This window comes from Salmo salar, chromosome 13, assembly GCF_965601325.2.
Source record: "Salmo salar chromosome 13, fSalSal1, whole genome shotgun sequence".
Classification (NCBI taxonomy): Eukaryota; Metazoa; Chordata; class Actinopteri; order Salmoniformes; family Salmonidae; genus Salmo; species Salmo salar.
The window spans coordinates 12,969,083-12,985,329 of NC_138303.1; the positions used below are offsets into that span (position 1 = coordinate 12,969,083).

A 16,247-nucleotide genomic window follows, 5' to 3' on the forward strand; every position below is an offset into this window, starting at 1 on the left:
TACTACGTTGACTACTATGTTGACTACTATGTTGAATACTATGCTGACTACTATGTTGACTACTATGTTGACCGCTATACTGACTACTATGTTGACTACTATGCTGACTACTATGTTGACTAAAATACTGACTACTACGTTGACTACTTTGTTGACTATTATGTTGACTACTATGTTGACTACTATGCTGACTACTATGCTGAGTACTATACTGACTACTATACTGACTACTATACTGACTACTATGTTGACTACTATGCTGACTACTAAGTTGACTACTATGCTGACTACTATGCTGACTACTATGCTGACTACTAAGTTGACTACTATGTTGACTACTATGTTGACTGCTATGTTGACTGCTATGTTGACTACTATACTGACTACTATGTTGACTAAAATACTGACTACTAAGTTGACTACTATGTTGACCGCTATACTGACTACTATGTTGACTACTATGCTGACTACTATGCTGACTACTATGTTGACTACTATGCTGACTACTATGTTGACTGCTATGTTGACTACTTACTGACTACTATGTTGACTAAAATACTGACTACTAAGTTGACTACTAAGTTGACCGCAATACTGACTACTATGTTGACTACTATACTGAATATTATGTTGACTACTATGCTGACTACTATGTTGACTATTACGTTGACCGCTATACTGACTACTATGCTGACTACTATGCTGACTACTATCTTGACTACTATGATGACTACTATACTGACTACTATACTGACTACTATACTGACTACTATACTGACTACTATGTTGACTACTATGCTGACTACTAAGTTGACTACTATGCTGACTACTATACTGACTACTATGCTGACTACTAAGTTGACTACTATCTTGACTACTATGCTGACTACTATACTGACTACTATACTGACTACTATGTTGACTACTATGCTGACTACTAAGTTGACTACTATGCTGACTACTATGCTGACTACTATGCTGACTACTAAGTTGACTACTATGTTGACTACTATGTTGACTGCTATGTTGACTACTATACTGACTACTATGTGGACTAAAATACTGACTACTAAGTTGACTACTATGTTGACCGCTATACTGACTACTATGTTGACTACTATACTGACTACCATACTGACTACTATACTGACTACTATGTTGACTACTATACTGAATATTATGTTGACTACTATACTGAATATTATGTTGACTACTATGCTGACTACTATGCTGACTCCTATACTGACTACTATACTGACTACTATACTGACTACTATCTGACTACTATGTTGACTACTATGCTGACTACTAAGTTGACTACTATCTTGACTACTATGCTGACTACTATGTTGACTACTATGCTGACTACTATAGTCTGACTACTATGCTGACTACTATGTTGACTGCTATGTTGACTACTATACTGACTAATATGTTGACTACTATGTTGACTACTTTACTGACTACTATGTTGACTACTATGTTGACTACTATACTGACTACTATGCTGACTACTAAGTTGACTACTATCTTGACTACTATCTTGACTACTATGCTGACTACTATGCTGACTACTATGTTGACTACTATACTGACTACTATGTTGACTACTATGCTGACTACTATGTTGACTACTATGCTGACTACTAAGTTGACTACTATCTTGACTACTATGCTGACTACTATGTTGACTACTATGCTGACTACTATACTGAATATTATGTTGACTACTATGTTGTTCGCTATACTGACTACTATGCTGACTACTATGCTGACTTCTAAGTTGACTACTATCTTGACTACTATGCTGACTACTATGTTGACTACTATGCTGACTACTATGCTGACTACTATGTTGACTACTAAGTTGACTACTATGTTGACCGCTATACTGACTACTATGTTGACTACTATGTTGACTACTATACTGACTACTATGTTGACTACTATACTGAATATTATGTTGACTACTATGCTGACTACTATACTGAATATTATGTTGACTACTATGTTGACTGCTATGCTGACTACTATGTTGACTACTATACTGACTTCTATGTTGACTACTATGCTGACTACTATGTTGACTACTATACCGACTACTAAGTTGACTACTATGTTGACTACTATACTGAATATTATGTTGACTACTATGTTGACTACTATACTGACTACTATGTTGACTACTATGCTGACTACTAAGTTGACTACTAAGTTGACTACTATACTGACTACTATACTGACTACTATGTTGACTACCATACTGACTACTATGTTGACTACTATGTTGACTACTAAGTTGACTACTATGTTGACTACTATACTGACTACTAAGTTGACTACTATACTGCCTACTATGTTGACTACTTGGTTGACTACTATGCTGACTACTAAGTTGACTACTATGCTGACTACTATGCTGACTGCTATACTGACTACTATGTTGACTACTATGCTGACTACTATGTTGACTACTATGTTGACTACTATGCTGACTACTAAGCTGACTACTTGTACTTGGAAGGTTAAGTGGTTGAGAGACCGGAGCCATTTTGGTGCTTGTCGTGCTTGAACATGAATGTTCCGTCCAGGGGGCATCTGGTGTCCATACCCTGGTCCCTGCCGAGGCGTGCGAGGCACTGAGCGTGATGGATCAGGGGAATGGGGGGACAAACAAAGACAAAGAACAAAGACCAAGAAAGGACATTAAAGCTGGACTCTGTAGTTGGTGAAACTGCCACGTCCATTTGGAACATTATAATAACAAAGAAGAAGCATCATAAAGGCATCAGAGGAATATAGCCTGTGTAGCCCATACACAATACACGTCTCAAAGGCCAGTAGGCCACACAGTATGAAGCTATTAGTTGATAAATGACGGAAAACAATCTGTATGGTTTTACTGCAAATACTCTGCTACTGTGTGGGCAGGTTATTAGAATGGGAAATTGTATATCATTGTAAGGAAATGGAATGAAGGGGGGGAGCTAGTTATGGCAGAGATGGAGAGAGTATGCGGATGCTGAAAAGAAAGATGATCTGCTGGGGTTCAGGAGGTTATCATGTTAGATGGTGTTTAGGTTCAGGAGGTTATCATGTTAGATGGTGGTTAGTTTCAGGAGGTTATCATGTTAGATGGTGTTTAGTTTCAGGAGGTTATCATGTTAGATGGTGGTTAGTTTCAGGAGGTTATCATGTTAGATGGTGGGGTGGTTAGTTTCAGGAGGTTATCATGTTAGATGGTGGTTAGTTTCAGGAGGTTATCATGTTAGATGGTGTTTAGTTTCAGGAGGTTATCATGTTAGATGGTGGTTCGTTTCAGGAGGTTATCATGTTAGATGGTGGGGTGGTTCAGGAGGTTATCATGTTAGATGGTGGTTCGTTTCAGGAGATATCATGTTAGATGGTGGGGTGGTTAGTTTCAGGAGGTTATCATTGTTAGTTTCAGGAGGTTATCATGCTAGATGGTGGGGTGGTTAGTTTCAGGAGGTTATCATGTTAGATGGTGGTTAGTTTCAGGAGGTTATCATGTTAGATGGTGTTTAGTTTCAGGAGGTTATCATGTTAGATGGTGGGGTGGTTCAGAAGGTTATCATGTTAGATGGTGGGGTGGTTCAGGAGGTTATCATGTTAGATGGTGGGGTGGTTAGTTTCAGGAGGTTATCATGTTAGATGGTGGTTCGTTTCAGGAGGTTATCATGTTAGATGGTGGGGTGGTTAGTTTCAGGAGGTTATCATGTTAGATGGTGGTTAGTTTCAGGAGGTTATCATGTTAGATGGTGGGGTGGTTAGTTTCAGGAGGTTATCATGTTAGATGGTGGTTAGTTTCAGGAGGTTATCATGTTAGATGGTGGGGTGGTTCAGGTGGTTATCATGTTAGATGGTGGTTCATTTCAGGAGGTTATCATGTTAGATGGTGGTTAGTTTCAGCAGGTTGTCATGTTATTTTATTTATTTAACCTTTATTTAACCAGGTAGGCAAGTTGAGAACAAGTTCTCATTTACAACTGCGACCTGGCCAAGATAAAGCAAAGCAGTTCGACACATACAACAACACAGAGTTACACATGGAGTAAAACAAACATACAGTCAATAATACATTAGAAAAATAAGTCTAGATGGTGGTTAGTTTCAGGAGGTTATCATGTTAGATGGTGTTTAGTTTCAGGAGGTTATCATGTTAGATGGTGGTTCGTTTCAGGAGGTTATCATGTTAGATGGTGGGGTGGTTCAGGAGGTTATCATGTTAGATGGTGGTTCGTTTCAGGAGGTTATCATGTTAGATGGTGGGGTGGTTCAGGAGGTTATCATGTTAGATGGAGGTTAGTTTCAGGAGGTTATCATTGTTAGTTTCAGGAGGTTATCATGCTAGATGGTGGGGTGGTTAGTTTCAGGAGGTTATCATGTTAGATGGTGGTTAGTTTCAGGAGGTTATCATGTTAGATGGTGTTTAGTTTCAGGAGGTTATCATGTTAGATGGTGGGGTGGTTCAGAAGGTTATCATGTTAGATGGTGGGGTGGTTCAGGAGGTTATCATGTTAGATGGTGGGGTGGTTAGTTTCAGGAGGTTATCATGTTAGATGGTGGGGTGGTTAGTTTCAGGAGGTTATCATGTTAGATGGTGGTTAGTTTCAGGAGGTTATCATGTTAGATGGTGGGGTGGTTAGTTTCAGGAGGTTATCATGTTAGATGGTGGTTAGTTTCAGGAGGTTATCATGTTAGATGGTGGGGTGGTTCAGGTGGTTATCATGTTAGATGGTGGTTCATTTCAGGAGGTTATCATGTTAGATGGTGGTTAGTTTCAGCAGGTTGTCATGTTATTTTATTTATTTAACCTTTATTTAACCAGGCAGGCAAGTTGAGAACAAGTTCTCATTTACAACTGCGACCTGGCCAAGATAAAGCAAAGCAGTTCGACACATACAACAACACAGAGTTACACATGGAGTAAAACAAACATACAGTCAATAATACATTAGAAAAATAAGTCTATATGCAATGTGAGCAAATGAGGTGAGATAAGGGAGGTAAAGGCAAAAAAAAGCCATGGTGGCAAAGTAAATACAATATAGAAAGTAAAACACTGGAATGGTAGATTTGTAGTGGTAGAAAGTGCAAAGTAGAAATAATGGGGTGCAAAAGAGCAAAATAAATAAATACAATAGGGGAAGAGGTAGTTGTTTGGGCTAAATTATAGATGGGCTATGTACAGGTGCAGTGATCTGTGAGCTGCTCTGACAGCTGGTGCTTAAAGCTAGTGAGGGAGATAAGTGTTTCCAGTTTCAGAGATTTTTGTAGTTCGTTCCAGTCATTGGCAGCAGAGAACTGGAAGGAGAGACGGCCAAAGGAGGAATTGGCTTTGGGGGTGACCAGAGAGATATACCTGCTGGAGCGCGTGCTACAGGTGGGTGCTGCTATGGTGACCAGTGAGCGGAGATAAGGGGGGACTTTACCTAGCAGGGTCTTGTAGATGACCTGGAGCCAGTGGGTTTGGCGCCGAGTATGAAGCGAGGGCCAGCCAACGAAAGCGTACAGGTCGCAGTGGTGGGTAGTATATGGGGCTTTGGTGACAAAACGGATGGCACTGTGATAGACTGCATCCAGTTTATTGAGTAGGGTATTGGAGGCTATTTTGTAAATGACATCGCCGAAGTCGAGGATCGGTAGTATGGTCAGTTTTACGAGGGTATGTTTGGCAGCATGAGTGAAGGATGCTTTGTTGCGAAATAGGAAGCCAATTCTAGATTTAACTTTGGATTGGAGATGTTTGATGTGAGTCTGGAAGGAGCGCTTACAGTCTAACCAGACACCTAGGTATTTGTAGTTGTCCACATTCTAAGTCAGAACCGTCCAGAGTAGTGATGCTGGACGGGCGGGCAGGTGCAGGCAGCGATCGGTTGACGTTTTACTTGTATTTAAGAGCAGTTGGAGGCCACGGAAGGAGAGTTGTATGGCAATGAAGCTCGTCTGGAGGGTTGTTAACACAGTGTCCAAAGAAGGGCCAGAAGTATACAGATTGGTGTCGTCTGCGTAGAGGTGGATCAGAGACTCACCAGCAGCAAGAGCGACATCATTGATGTATACAGAGAAAAGAGTTGGCCCAAGAATTGAACCCTGTGGCACCCCCATAGAGACTACTAGAGGCCCGGACAACAGGCCATCCAATTTGACACATTGAACTCTATCAGAGAAGTAGTTGGTGAACCAGGCGAGGGAATAATTTGAGAAACCAAGGCTATTGAGTCTGCCGATGAGGATGTGGTGATTGACAGAGTTGAAAGCCTTGGCCAGGTCAATGAATACGGCAGCACAGTATTGTTTCTTATCGATGGCGGTTACGATATCATTTAGGACCTTGAGCGTGGCTGAGGTGCACCCATGACCAGCTCGGAAACCAGATTGCATAGCGGAGAAGGTGCGGTGGGATTTGAAATGGTCGGTAATCTGTTTGTTGACTTGGCTTTCGAAGACCTTAGAAAGGCAGGGTAGGATAGATATAGGTCTGTAGCAGTTTGGGTCAAGAGTGTCCCCTCATTTGAAGAGGGGGATGACAGCAGCTGCTTTCCAATCTTTTGGAATCTCAGACGACACGAAAGAGAGGTTGAACAGGCTAGCAATAGGGGTTGCAACAATTTCGGCAGATCATTTTAGAAAGAAAGGGTCCAGATTGTCTAGCCCGGCTGATTTGTAGGGGTCCAGATTTTGCAGCTCTTTCAGAACATCAGCTTACTGGATTTGGGAGAGAGTGAAATGGGAAAGGCTTGGGCGAGTAGCTGTGGGGGGTGCAGTGCTGTTGACCGTGGTAGGGGTAGCCAGGTGGAAAGCATGGCCAGCCATAGAAAAATGCTTATTGAAATTCTCAATTATAGTGGATTTATCGGAGGTGACAGAGTTTCCTATCCTCAGTGTAGTGGGCAGCTGGGAGGAGGTGTTCTTATTCTCCATGGACTTTACAGTGTCCCAGAACTTTTTTGAGTTTGTGTTGCAGGAAGCAAATTTCTGCTTGAAAAAGCTAGCCTTGGCTTTTCTAACTGCCTGTGTATATTGGTTTCTAACTTCCCTGAAAAGTTGCATATCACGGGGGCTGTTCGATGCTAATGCAGAATGCCACAGGATGTTTTTGTGTTGGTTAAGGGCAGTCAGGTCCTGGTTCTAAGTTTCTTGAATGGGGCATGCTTATTTAAGATGGTGATGAAGGCATTTAAAAAAAATAACCAGGCATCCTCTACTGACGGGATGAGGTCAATATCCTTCCAGGATACCCGGGCAAGGTCGATTAGAAAGGCTTGCTCACTGAAATGTTTCAGGGAGCGTTTGACAGTGATGAGTGGAGGTCGTTGGACCGCTGACCCATTACGGATGCAGGCAATGAGGCAGTGATCGCTGAGATCTTGGTTGAAAACAGCAGAGGTGTATTTAGAGGGCAAGTTAGTTAGGATGATATCTATGAGGGTGCCCGTGTTTATGGCTTTGGGGTGGTACCTGGTAGGTTCATTGATAATTTGTGTGAGATTGAGGGCATCAAGCTTAGATTGTAGGATGGCTGGGGTGTTAAGCATGTCCCAGTTTAGGTCACCTAGCAGCACGAGCTCTGAAGATAGATGGGGGGCAATCAGTTCACATATGGTGTCCAGAGCACAGCTGGGGGCAGAGGGTGGTCTATAGCAGGCGGCAACGGTGAGAGACTTGTTTTTAGAGAGATGGATTTTTAAAAGTAGAAGTTCAAATTGTTTGGGTACAGACCTGGATATTAGGACAGATCTCTGCAGGCTATCTCTGCAGTAGATTACAACACCGCCCCCTTTGGCCATTCTATCTTGTCTGAAAATGTTGTAGTTAGGGATGAAGATTTCAGAGTTTTTGGTGGACTTCCTAATCCAGGATTCAGACACGGCTAGGACATCCGGGTTGGCAGAGTGTGCTAAAGCAGTGAATAAAACAAACTTAGGGAGGAGGCTTCTAATGTTAACATGCATGAAAACAAGGCTATTACGTTTACAGAAGTCATCAAAAGAGAGTGCCTTGGGAATAGGAGTGGAGCTAGGCACTGCGGGGCCTGGATTCACCTCTACATCACAGAGGAACAGAGGAGGAGTTGGATAAGGGTATGGCTAAAAGCTATGAGAATTGGTCGTTTATGACGTCCAGAATAGAGAGTAAAAGGAGCAGGTTTCTGGGAGCGATAAAATAGCTTCAAGGTATAATGTACAGACAAAGGTATGGCAGGATGTGAATACAGTGGAGGTAAACCTAGGCATTGAGTGATGATGAGAGAGATATTGTCTCTAGAAACATCATTGAAACCAGAAGATGTCGTAGCATGTGTGGGTGGTGGAACTGAAAGGTTGGATAATGTATAATGAGCAGGGCTAGAGGCTCTACAGTGAAATAAGCCAATAAACACAAACCAGAACAGCAATGGACAAGGCATATTCACATTAAAGAGAGGCATGCTTAGCCGAGTGATCATAAGGGTCCAGTGAGATTCAGGCAGCTAGCCAGGCCATAGGTAGCAAGCTGGCAGAAGATGGAGGGAGGTCTGTTTTTAGCCACCTCGTGCGTTTCCGTCTGTAGATTAGTGGGGTTCCGTGTGGTAGGAGGGACCAGTCCAATTGGCAAAATAGTTATAGTTATAGTGGCCCAAGAAAATTGTCCGATAGACCTATTCAGATAGCAGCCGATAAGACAGCTAACGATTAGCGGGCCGCAGATGGGCGTTCAGGTTACGTCGCGACGGAGGGGCCAGTTGGATAGCTCCCTCGGGCAGATAACGTCGGTAGTCCAGTCGTGAAGGCCCGATGGGTCTCCGCATCGGCAGTAAAACGGGTCCGGATAGGTGATTGTAGCCCAGGAGTGGCTGATGGAACTCTTCAGCTGGCTAGCTCCGGAATAATTTATGTTAGCTCCGGGACCGACGTTAGCCAATAGTCACTCGGGTAGCAGCTAGCTCGCTGCAAGATCCAGGTGTAAATGTCCAGAGCTTGCGGTAGAAATCCGGGGATATGGAGAGAAAATAGGTCCGGTATGCTCTGGTCTGAGTCGCGCTGTACAAAACTGCCGATAGCTTTTCGAGCTAAGGGATAGCTGATGACCGCCAACTGTGGCTAGCTGAACTCCAACGTAGCCAGTGAACTGGCCAACCTCTGGCTAACCTCTGGCTAGCTTCTGTTGTGGATTTCAGATTTGAGGTAAATAATAGTTTTTTTTTTTAATTGGTGAGACGGGTTGCAGGAGAGTGTTTTGAGGTTGAGTTTTTAGAAAAAAATATATAAAAAGATATGCGAAGAAAAGATGTAAATATACAGTGGGGGAAAAAAGTATTTGATCTCCTGCTGATTTTGTACGTTTGCCCACTTACAAAGAAATGATCAGTCTATAATTTTAATGGTAGGTTTATATGAACAGTGAGAGACAGAATAACAACAAAAAAATCAAGAAAAACGCATGTCAAAAATGTTATAAAATGATTTGCATTTTAATGAAGGAAATAAATATTTAACCCCTCTGCAAAACATGACTTAGTACTTGGTGGCAAAACCCTTGTTGGCAATCACAGAGTTCAGACATTTCTTGTAGTTGGCCACCAGGTTTGCACACATCTCAGGAGGGATTTTGTCTTCAGACGGGAATGTATATGTATTCTTGAGCAGGGGGACCTTGCGGGCACTGCAGGATTTCAGTCCTTCACGGCATAGTGTGTTACCAATTGTTTTCTTGGTGACTATGGTCCCAGCTGCCTTGAAATCATTGACAAGATCCTCCCGTGTAGTTCTGGGCTGATTCCTCACCGTTCTCATGATCATTGCAACTCCACGAGGTGAGATCTTGCATGGAGCCCCAGGCCGAGGGATATTGACAGTTCTTTTGTTTCTTCCATTTGCGAATAATCGCACCAAATGTTGTCACCTTCTCACCAAGCTGCTTGGCGATGGTCTTGTAACCCATTCCAGCCTTGTGTAGGTCTACAAAATTGTCCCTGACATCCTTGGAGAGCTCTTTGGTCTTGGCCATGGTGGAGAGTTTGGAATCTGATTGATTGCTTCTGTGGACAGGTGTCTTTTATACAGGTAACAAGCTGCGGTTAGGAGCACTCCCTTTAAGAGTGTGCTCCTAATCTCAGCTCGTTACCTGTATAAAAGACACCTGGGAGCCAGAAATCTTTCTGATTAAGAGGGGGTCAAATACTTATTTCCCTCATTAAAATGCAAATCAATTTATAACATTTTTTACATGCATTTTTCTCTATATTTTTGTTGTTATTCTGTCTCTCACTGTTCAAATAAACCTAACATTAAAATTATACAATGATAATTTCTTTGTCAGTGGGCAAACATACAAAATCAGCAGGGGATCAAATACTTTTCCCCCCCACTGTATATATACACGGGACACGACAAGAGGAGGACAAAGGACGTCTGACTGCTATGCCATCTTGGAATGACAACGATATTTAGATATTATTACATGGTGCCGCGGATTTTGTGGCGCGATGGGTAACGATGCTTTGTGGGTGTCAGTTGTTGATGTGTGCAGAGGGTCCTGGTTCAAGCCCAGGTTGGCGCGAGGAGAGGGACGGAAGCTATACTGCTATACTATACTGTTACTGTTATACTGTTACATCGACGATATTAGATGGTGGGGTGGTTAGTTTCAGGAGGTTATCATATTAGATGGTGGGGTGGTTAGTTTCAGGAGGTTATCATGTTAGATTGTGGTTAGTTTCAGGAGGTTATCATGTTAGATGGTGGGGTGGTTAGTTTCAGGAGGTTATCATGTTAGATGGTGGTTAGTTTCAGGAGGTTATCATATTAGATGGTGGGGTGGTTGGTTTCAGGAGGTTATCATGTTAGATGGTGGTTAGTTTCAGGAGGTTATCATGTTAGATGGTAGTTAGTTTCAGGAGGTTAACATATTAGATGGTGAGGTGGTTAGTTTCAGGAGGTTATCATATTAGATGGTGGGGTGGTTCAGGAGGATATCATGTTAGATGGTGGGGTGGTTAGTTTCAGGAGGTTATCATATTAGATGGTGGGGTGGTTCAGGAGGTTATCATGTTAGATGGTGGGGTGGTTAGTTTCAGGAGGTTGTCATGTTAGATGGTGGGGTCGTTAGTTTCAGGAGGTTATCATGTTAGATGGTGGGGTCATTAGTTTCAGGAGGTTATCATGTTAGATGGTGGTTAGTTTCAGGAGGTTATCATGTTAGATGGTGGGGTGGTTAGTTTCAGGAGGTTATCATATTAGATGGTGTGGTGGTTAGTTTCAGGAGGTTATCATATTAGATGGTGGGGTGGTTAGTTTCAGGAGGTTATCATGTTAGATGGTGGGGTGGTTAGTTTCAGGAGGTTATCATGTTAGATGGTGGTTCGTTTCAGGAGGTTATGTTAGATGGTGGTTCGTTTCAGGAGGTTATCATGTTAGATGGTGGGGTGGTTAGTTTCAGGAGGTTATCATGTTAGATGGTGGGGTGGTTAGTTTCAGGAGGTTATCATGTTAGATGGTGGTTAGTTTCAGGAGGTTATCATGTTAGATGGTGGGGTGGTTAGTTTCAGGAGGTTATCATGTTAGATGGTGTTTAGTTTCAGGAGGTTATCATGTTAGATGGAGTTTAGTTTCAGGAGGTTATCATGTTAGATGGTAGTTAGTTTCAGGAGGTTATCATGTTAGATGGTGGGGTGGTTAGTTTCAGGAGGTTTCTAGAAAAAAGAAACGCACACCTATAAAGGCGAGGTGCTGGCCAGCGGAGCAGAACACTAGAAAACAAAGGAAAGCCGCACACTCTAAGAGCTCAGATGCAAAAATGTAATAACCAACGTTTCGACAGCGAAGCTGTCTTCATCAGGGTATCATCACAAACACTGTGAGATGAGTCATTGATATAGTGTCAAGAGACACACAGGTGTTTGTAATCATGGCCAAGTATGGCCTAATATCATTGGTTAACTCAAATATTTAAAAAAAAAATGGCATACAAAGAACATACAAAAAGACAAACAAATGGATAGCATACGATCATAGCATTTGTAGTCTAAAATGTATCTAACAAACAATTACAATGGCAAAATCACAATAATCACAAGAATGGCTTCAGATCAAAGTCTATGTTGAGACCGAAGGGAGCAAGGGTCTTTAAATTAAAGATCCAGGCAGCCTCTCGTTTTAACAATAAATTATCATGGTCACCCCCTCTCCTCGGGAGGGTGACATGTTCGATGCCAATATAACGCAGAGACGAAATCGAATGGTTTGCTTCCAAAAAGTGGGCCGCAACTGAGTAAGTCAAGTTTTTGCACCTAATGGAACTACGATGCTCTGAGATACGTACTTTTAATTCACGCTTTGTTTTACCCACATAATTTTTACCACAGGGACAAGTTATAAGATAAATAACTGCCTTAGTGGAACACGTAATAACACCTTTAATTGGGATCTGTTTCCCTGTTTGTGGGTGTTTGAAGGATCTACATTTATAAGTGCCATTGCATTGAGAACAACCATTACACTTGTAATTTCCATCCAGTATGGGCGCAAATACACGCTGTGCAGGGATATCTTGGGGTGGTAAATCAGAGTGTACCAATTGGTTAGTTTCAGGAGGTTATCATGTTAGATGGTGGGGTGGTTAGTTTCAGGAGGTTATCATGTTAGATGGTGGTTAGGTTCAGGAGGTTATCATGTTAGATGGTGGGGTGGTTAGTTTCAGGAGGTTATCATGTTAGATGGTGGGGTGGTTAGTTTCAGGAGGTTATCATGTTAGATGGTGGGGTGGTTAGTTTCAGGAGGTTATCATGTTAGATGGTGGTTAGTTTCAGGAGGTTATCATGTTAGATGGTGGGGTGGTTAGTTTCAGAAGGTTATCATGTTAGATGATGGTTAGGTTCAGGAGGTTATCATGTTAGATGGTGGGGTGGTTAGTTTCAGGAGGTTATCATGTTAGATGGTGGGGTGGTTAGTTTCAGGAGGTTATCATGTTAGATGGTGGGGTGGTTAGTTTCAGGAGGTTATCATGTTAGATGGTGGTTAGTTTCAGGAGGTTATCATGTTAGATGGTGGGGTGGTTAGTTTCAGGAGGTTATCATGTTAGATGGTGGTTAGTTTCAGGAGGTTATCATGTTAGATGGTGGGGTGGTTAGTTTCAGGAGGTTATCATGTTAGATGGTGGGGTGGTTAGTTTCAGGAGGTTATCATGTTAGATGGTGGGGTGGTTAGTTTCAGGAGGTTATCATGTTAGATGGTGGGGTGGTTAGTTTCAGGAGGTTATCATGTTAGATGGTGGTTAGTTTCAGGAGGTTATCATGTTAGATGGTAGTTAGGTTCAGGAGGTTATCATGTTAGATGGTGGAGTGGTTAGTTTCAGGAGGTTATCATGTTAGATGGTAGTTAATTTCAGGAGGTTATCATATTAGATGGTGGTTGGTTTCAGGAGGTTATCATGTTAGATGGTGGTTAGTTTCAGGAGGTTATCATGTTAGATGGTGGTTAGTTTCAGGAGGTTATCATGTTAGATGGTGTTTAGGTTCAGGAGGTTATCATGTTAGATGGTGGTTAGTTTCAGGAGGTTATCATGTTAGATGGTGGGGTGGTTAGTTTCAGGAGGTTATCATGTTAGATGGTGGTTAGTTTCAGGAGGTTATCATGTTAGATGGTGGTTAGTTTCAGGAGGTTATCATGTTAGATGGTGTTTAGGTTCAGGAGGTTATCATGTTAGATGGTGGTTAGTTTCAGGAGGTTATCATGTTAGATGGTGGGGTGGTTAGTTTCAGGAGGTTATCATGTTAGATGGTGGTTAGTTTCAGGAGGTTATCATGTTAGATGGTGGGGTGGTTCTAAGTAGGGATTGATGGAAGTGTTGGTTACTGCTATACATTTGTGGGCCGATGAAGAGGTCTCGTGAAGCTCAGTTGTGTGTTGACGGTGGTGCGTTATTAGTTCTGAAATGATTCAAATGTAACGGCACAGCAGAAACTAGTCTTTGTTGTTGAGTTTTGACGGGGGGCTGGTCCTGGTGTAGGTGTGTGATGTAGGAGGCGTTAGTTATTGGATGCTAGGCATGTAATGCCTAAGACCAGCGGGGCGGGGGTCATGGTGTGAGTGTAGTGTACGGCGTGTGATGCCGGCCAGGAATGTGCCTTGTGGTGCAGCTACACAATAGACCAGGACTCCCTGGGGCTGGTCAGTGGGAGGAGTCACCCCCCTGCACCGATCCTGCTGTGTGATGAGCTGTCAGCTCCTCTTAACCACATCTATACACACACACACACACACACACACACACACACACACACACACACACACACACACACACACACACACACACACACCACACACAATGGCTCACACACACAATGGCTCACACACACACACACACTCTCTCGCTGTCTCTCTCTCGCTGTCTCTCTCTCTGTGTCTCTCTGTCTCTCTCTCTCTGTCTCTCTCCTCTCTCTCACACACTTCCACACACCATTCAGACCTGTATTCTCCTAATAACTAATGTACCCTCTCAGTCTGTCACAGAAACACACAGTGCACCTATCAACAGAGAGGAAGCAGTGCGAACTGTGTTAGTGTGTGTGTATGTCATTTGTGAGAGTATGCACACACACTTGTGTATGCATGTTTGTTGTTGGGCACATGTCTGTGTGAGTGTGTGTACATTCTTAGGTCATGTGACTAAAGCACAGCCAGGTGATAGTGTGGTTAGTAGGATCCAGGGTGACCTTGGACTTGACCATGTGACTTAGCTGTGTGGGAGGAGAGGGGTCATAAAGGCCAACGAGGTGACTGAAAGACATGGTGCAACAGTGTTACTTCTGTGGTGTGAGAAATGTATGCCTGCTTGACTTGACTGTAAGTTGCTTTGGATAAAATCTTCTGCTTAATGGCATTTATTATTATTATTATTATTTTATTATTCTGTTTGTTATTATTATTGTTATTATTGTTTTTATTATTATTGTTATTGTTATTGTTATTATTGTTATTATTGTAATTAATGTTATTATTATTATTGTTATTATTGTAATTATTGTTATTATTATTATTATCATTATTGTTATTATTATTATTATTATTCTGTTTATTATTATTGTTATTATTGTAATTATTGTTGTTATTATTATTATTAATTATAATGCATAGTCACTTCGCCCCCACCTACATGTACAGACTACCTCAACTAGCCTGTACCCCTGCACACTGACTCAGTAACGGTGCCCCCTGTATATAGCCTCGTTATTCTTATTCTTATTGTGTTACTTTTTATTATGACTTTTTATTTTAGCCTACTTGGTAAATATTTTCTTCTTCTTGAACTGCACTGTTGGTTAAGGGCTTGTAAGTAAGCATTTCATGGTAAAGTCTACACTTGTTTTATTCGGCGCATGTGGCAAATAAAATTTGATTATTATTATTATTATTATCATCATTATTATTATATAGCACTCAGAAATTAAACTTTATCCAGAAATATAACTACAGAAGTCTAATATCCCTCACAAACAGATTTCCATTTTAAACTAACCAAATTAGACCAGTGTTGTTGTCGTGTAAAGTTTGCTTTGCCAGGACTTTTACAGTAGTTTGAGGACTCTGTTGAATTAGGCAGCTGACAGGTACCGAAGCAGCAGGTTTTAGGAAGCGCTCGTTTATGGCGTAAACACCTTAGGGGCTTGGTGTGGTTCACTGTTTTCTGTAGGATTATGTGAGCCTTTTATCCTGTTTCATAACATGTACATGCATGTACACACACACACATACACACACACACACACACACACACACACACACACACACACACACACACACACACACACACACACACACACACACACACACACACACACACACACAATGCCTGCTTTGTGCACCCTACATTAATTTTCTTGTTTAAGCCACACAACATGATAAGGACATGTAAAATATATTATATAGATGATGATGTGGCAAATGCTCAGTGGATAAGACATACATAGATGAATACTGTGATGAGTGGGATGACTGAATGACTCAACTGGAAATGAACAGTCTTTTAACAGACATTCCTATTAGTCACTTTGCAGTTGTGTACCTCTATGTCACATTGTCCTTTAGTGCCCCCTACTGCCCAACTGGTGTTTGGACTGGAAGTCTTGTAACCATCAGAAATTCCCAAGTCAAGATTTCATAGCAGAAAAACGACATCAGTCCATAGGCTCAGATCTGAGCCTGGATTCAATCCATATAACAAAAGTATCACGGAAAATCTGTGTT

General features: G+C 41.9%; 1 protein-coding gene across 2 annotated transcripts in view; it reads left to right on the forward strand.

The window, feature by feature from the left end:
• Positions 1 to 16,247, forward strand: part of LOC106566425 (zinc finger protein PLAGL2) — a 63,432-nt gene that overhangs the window by 37,489 nt on the left and 9,696 nt on the right. The gene's annotated exons all lie outside the window — the stretch shown is intronic.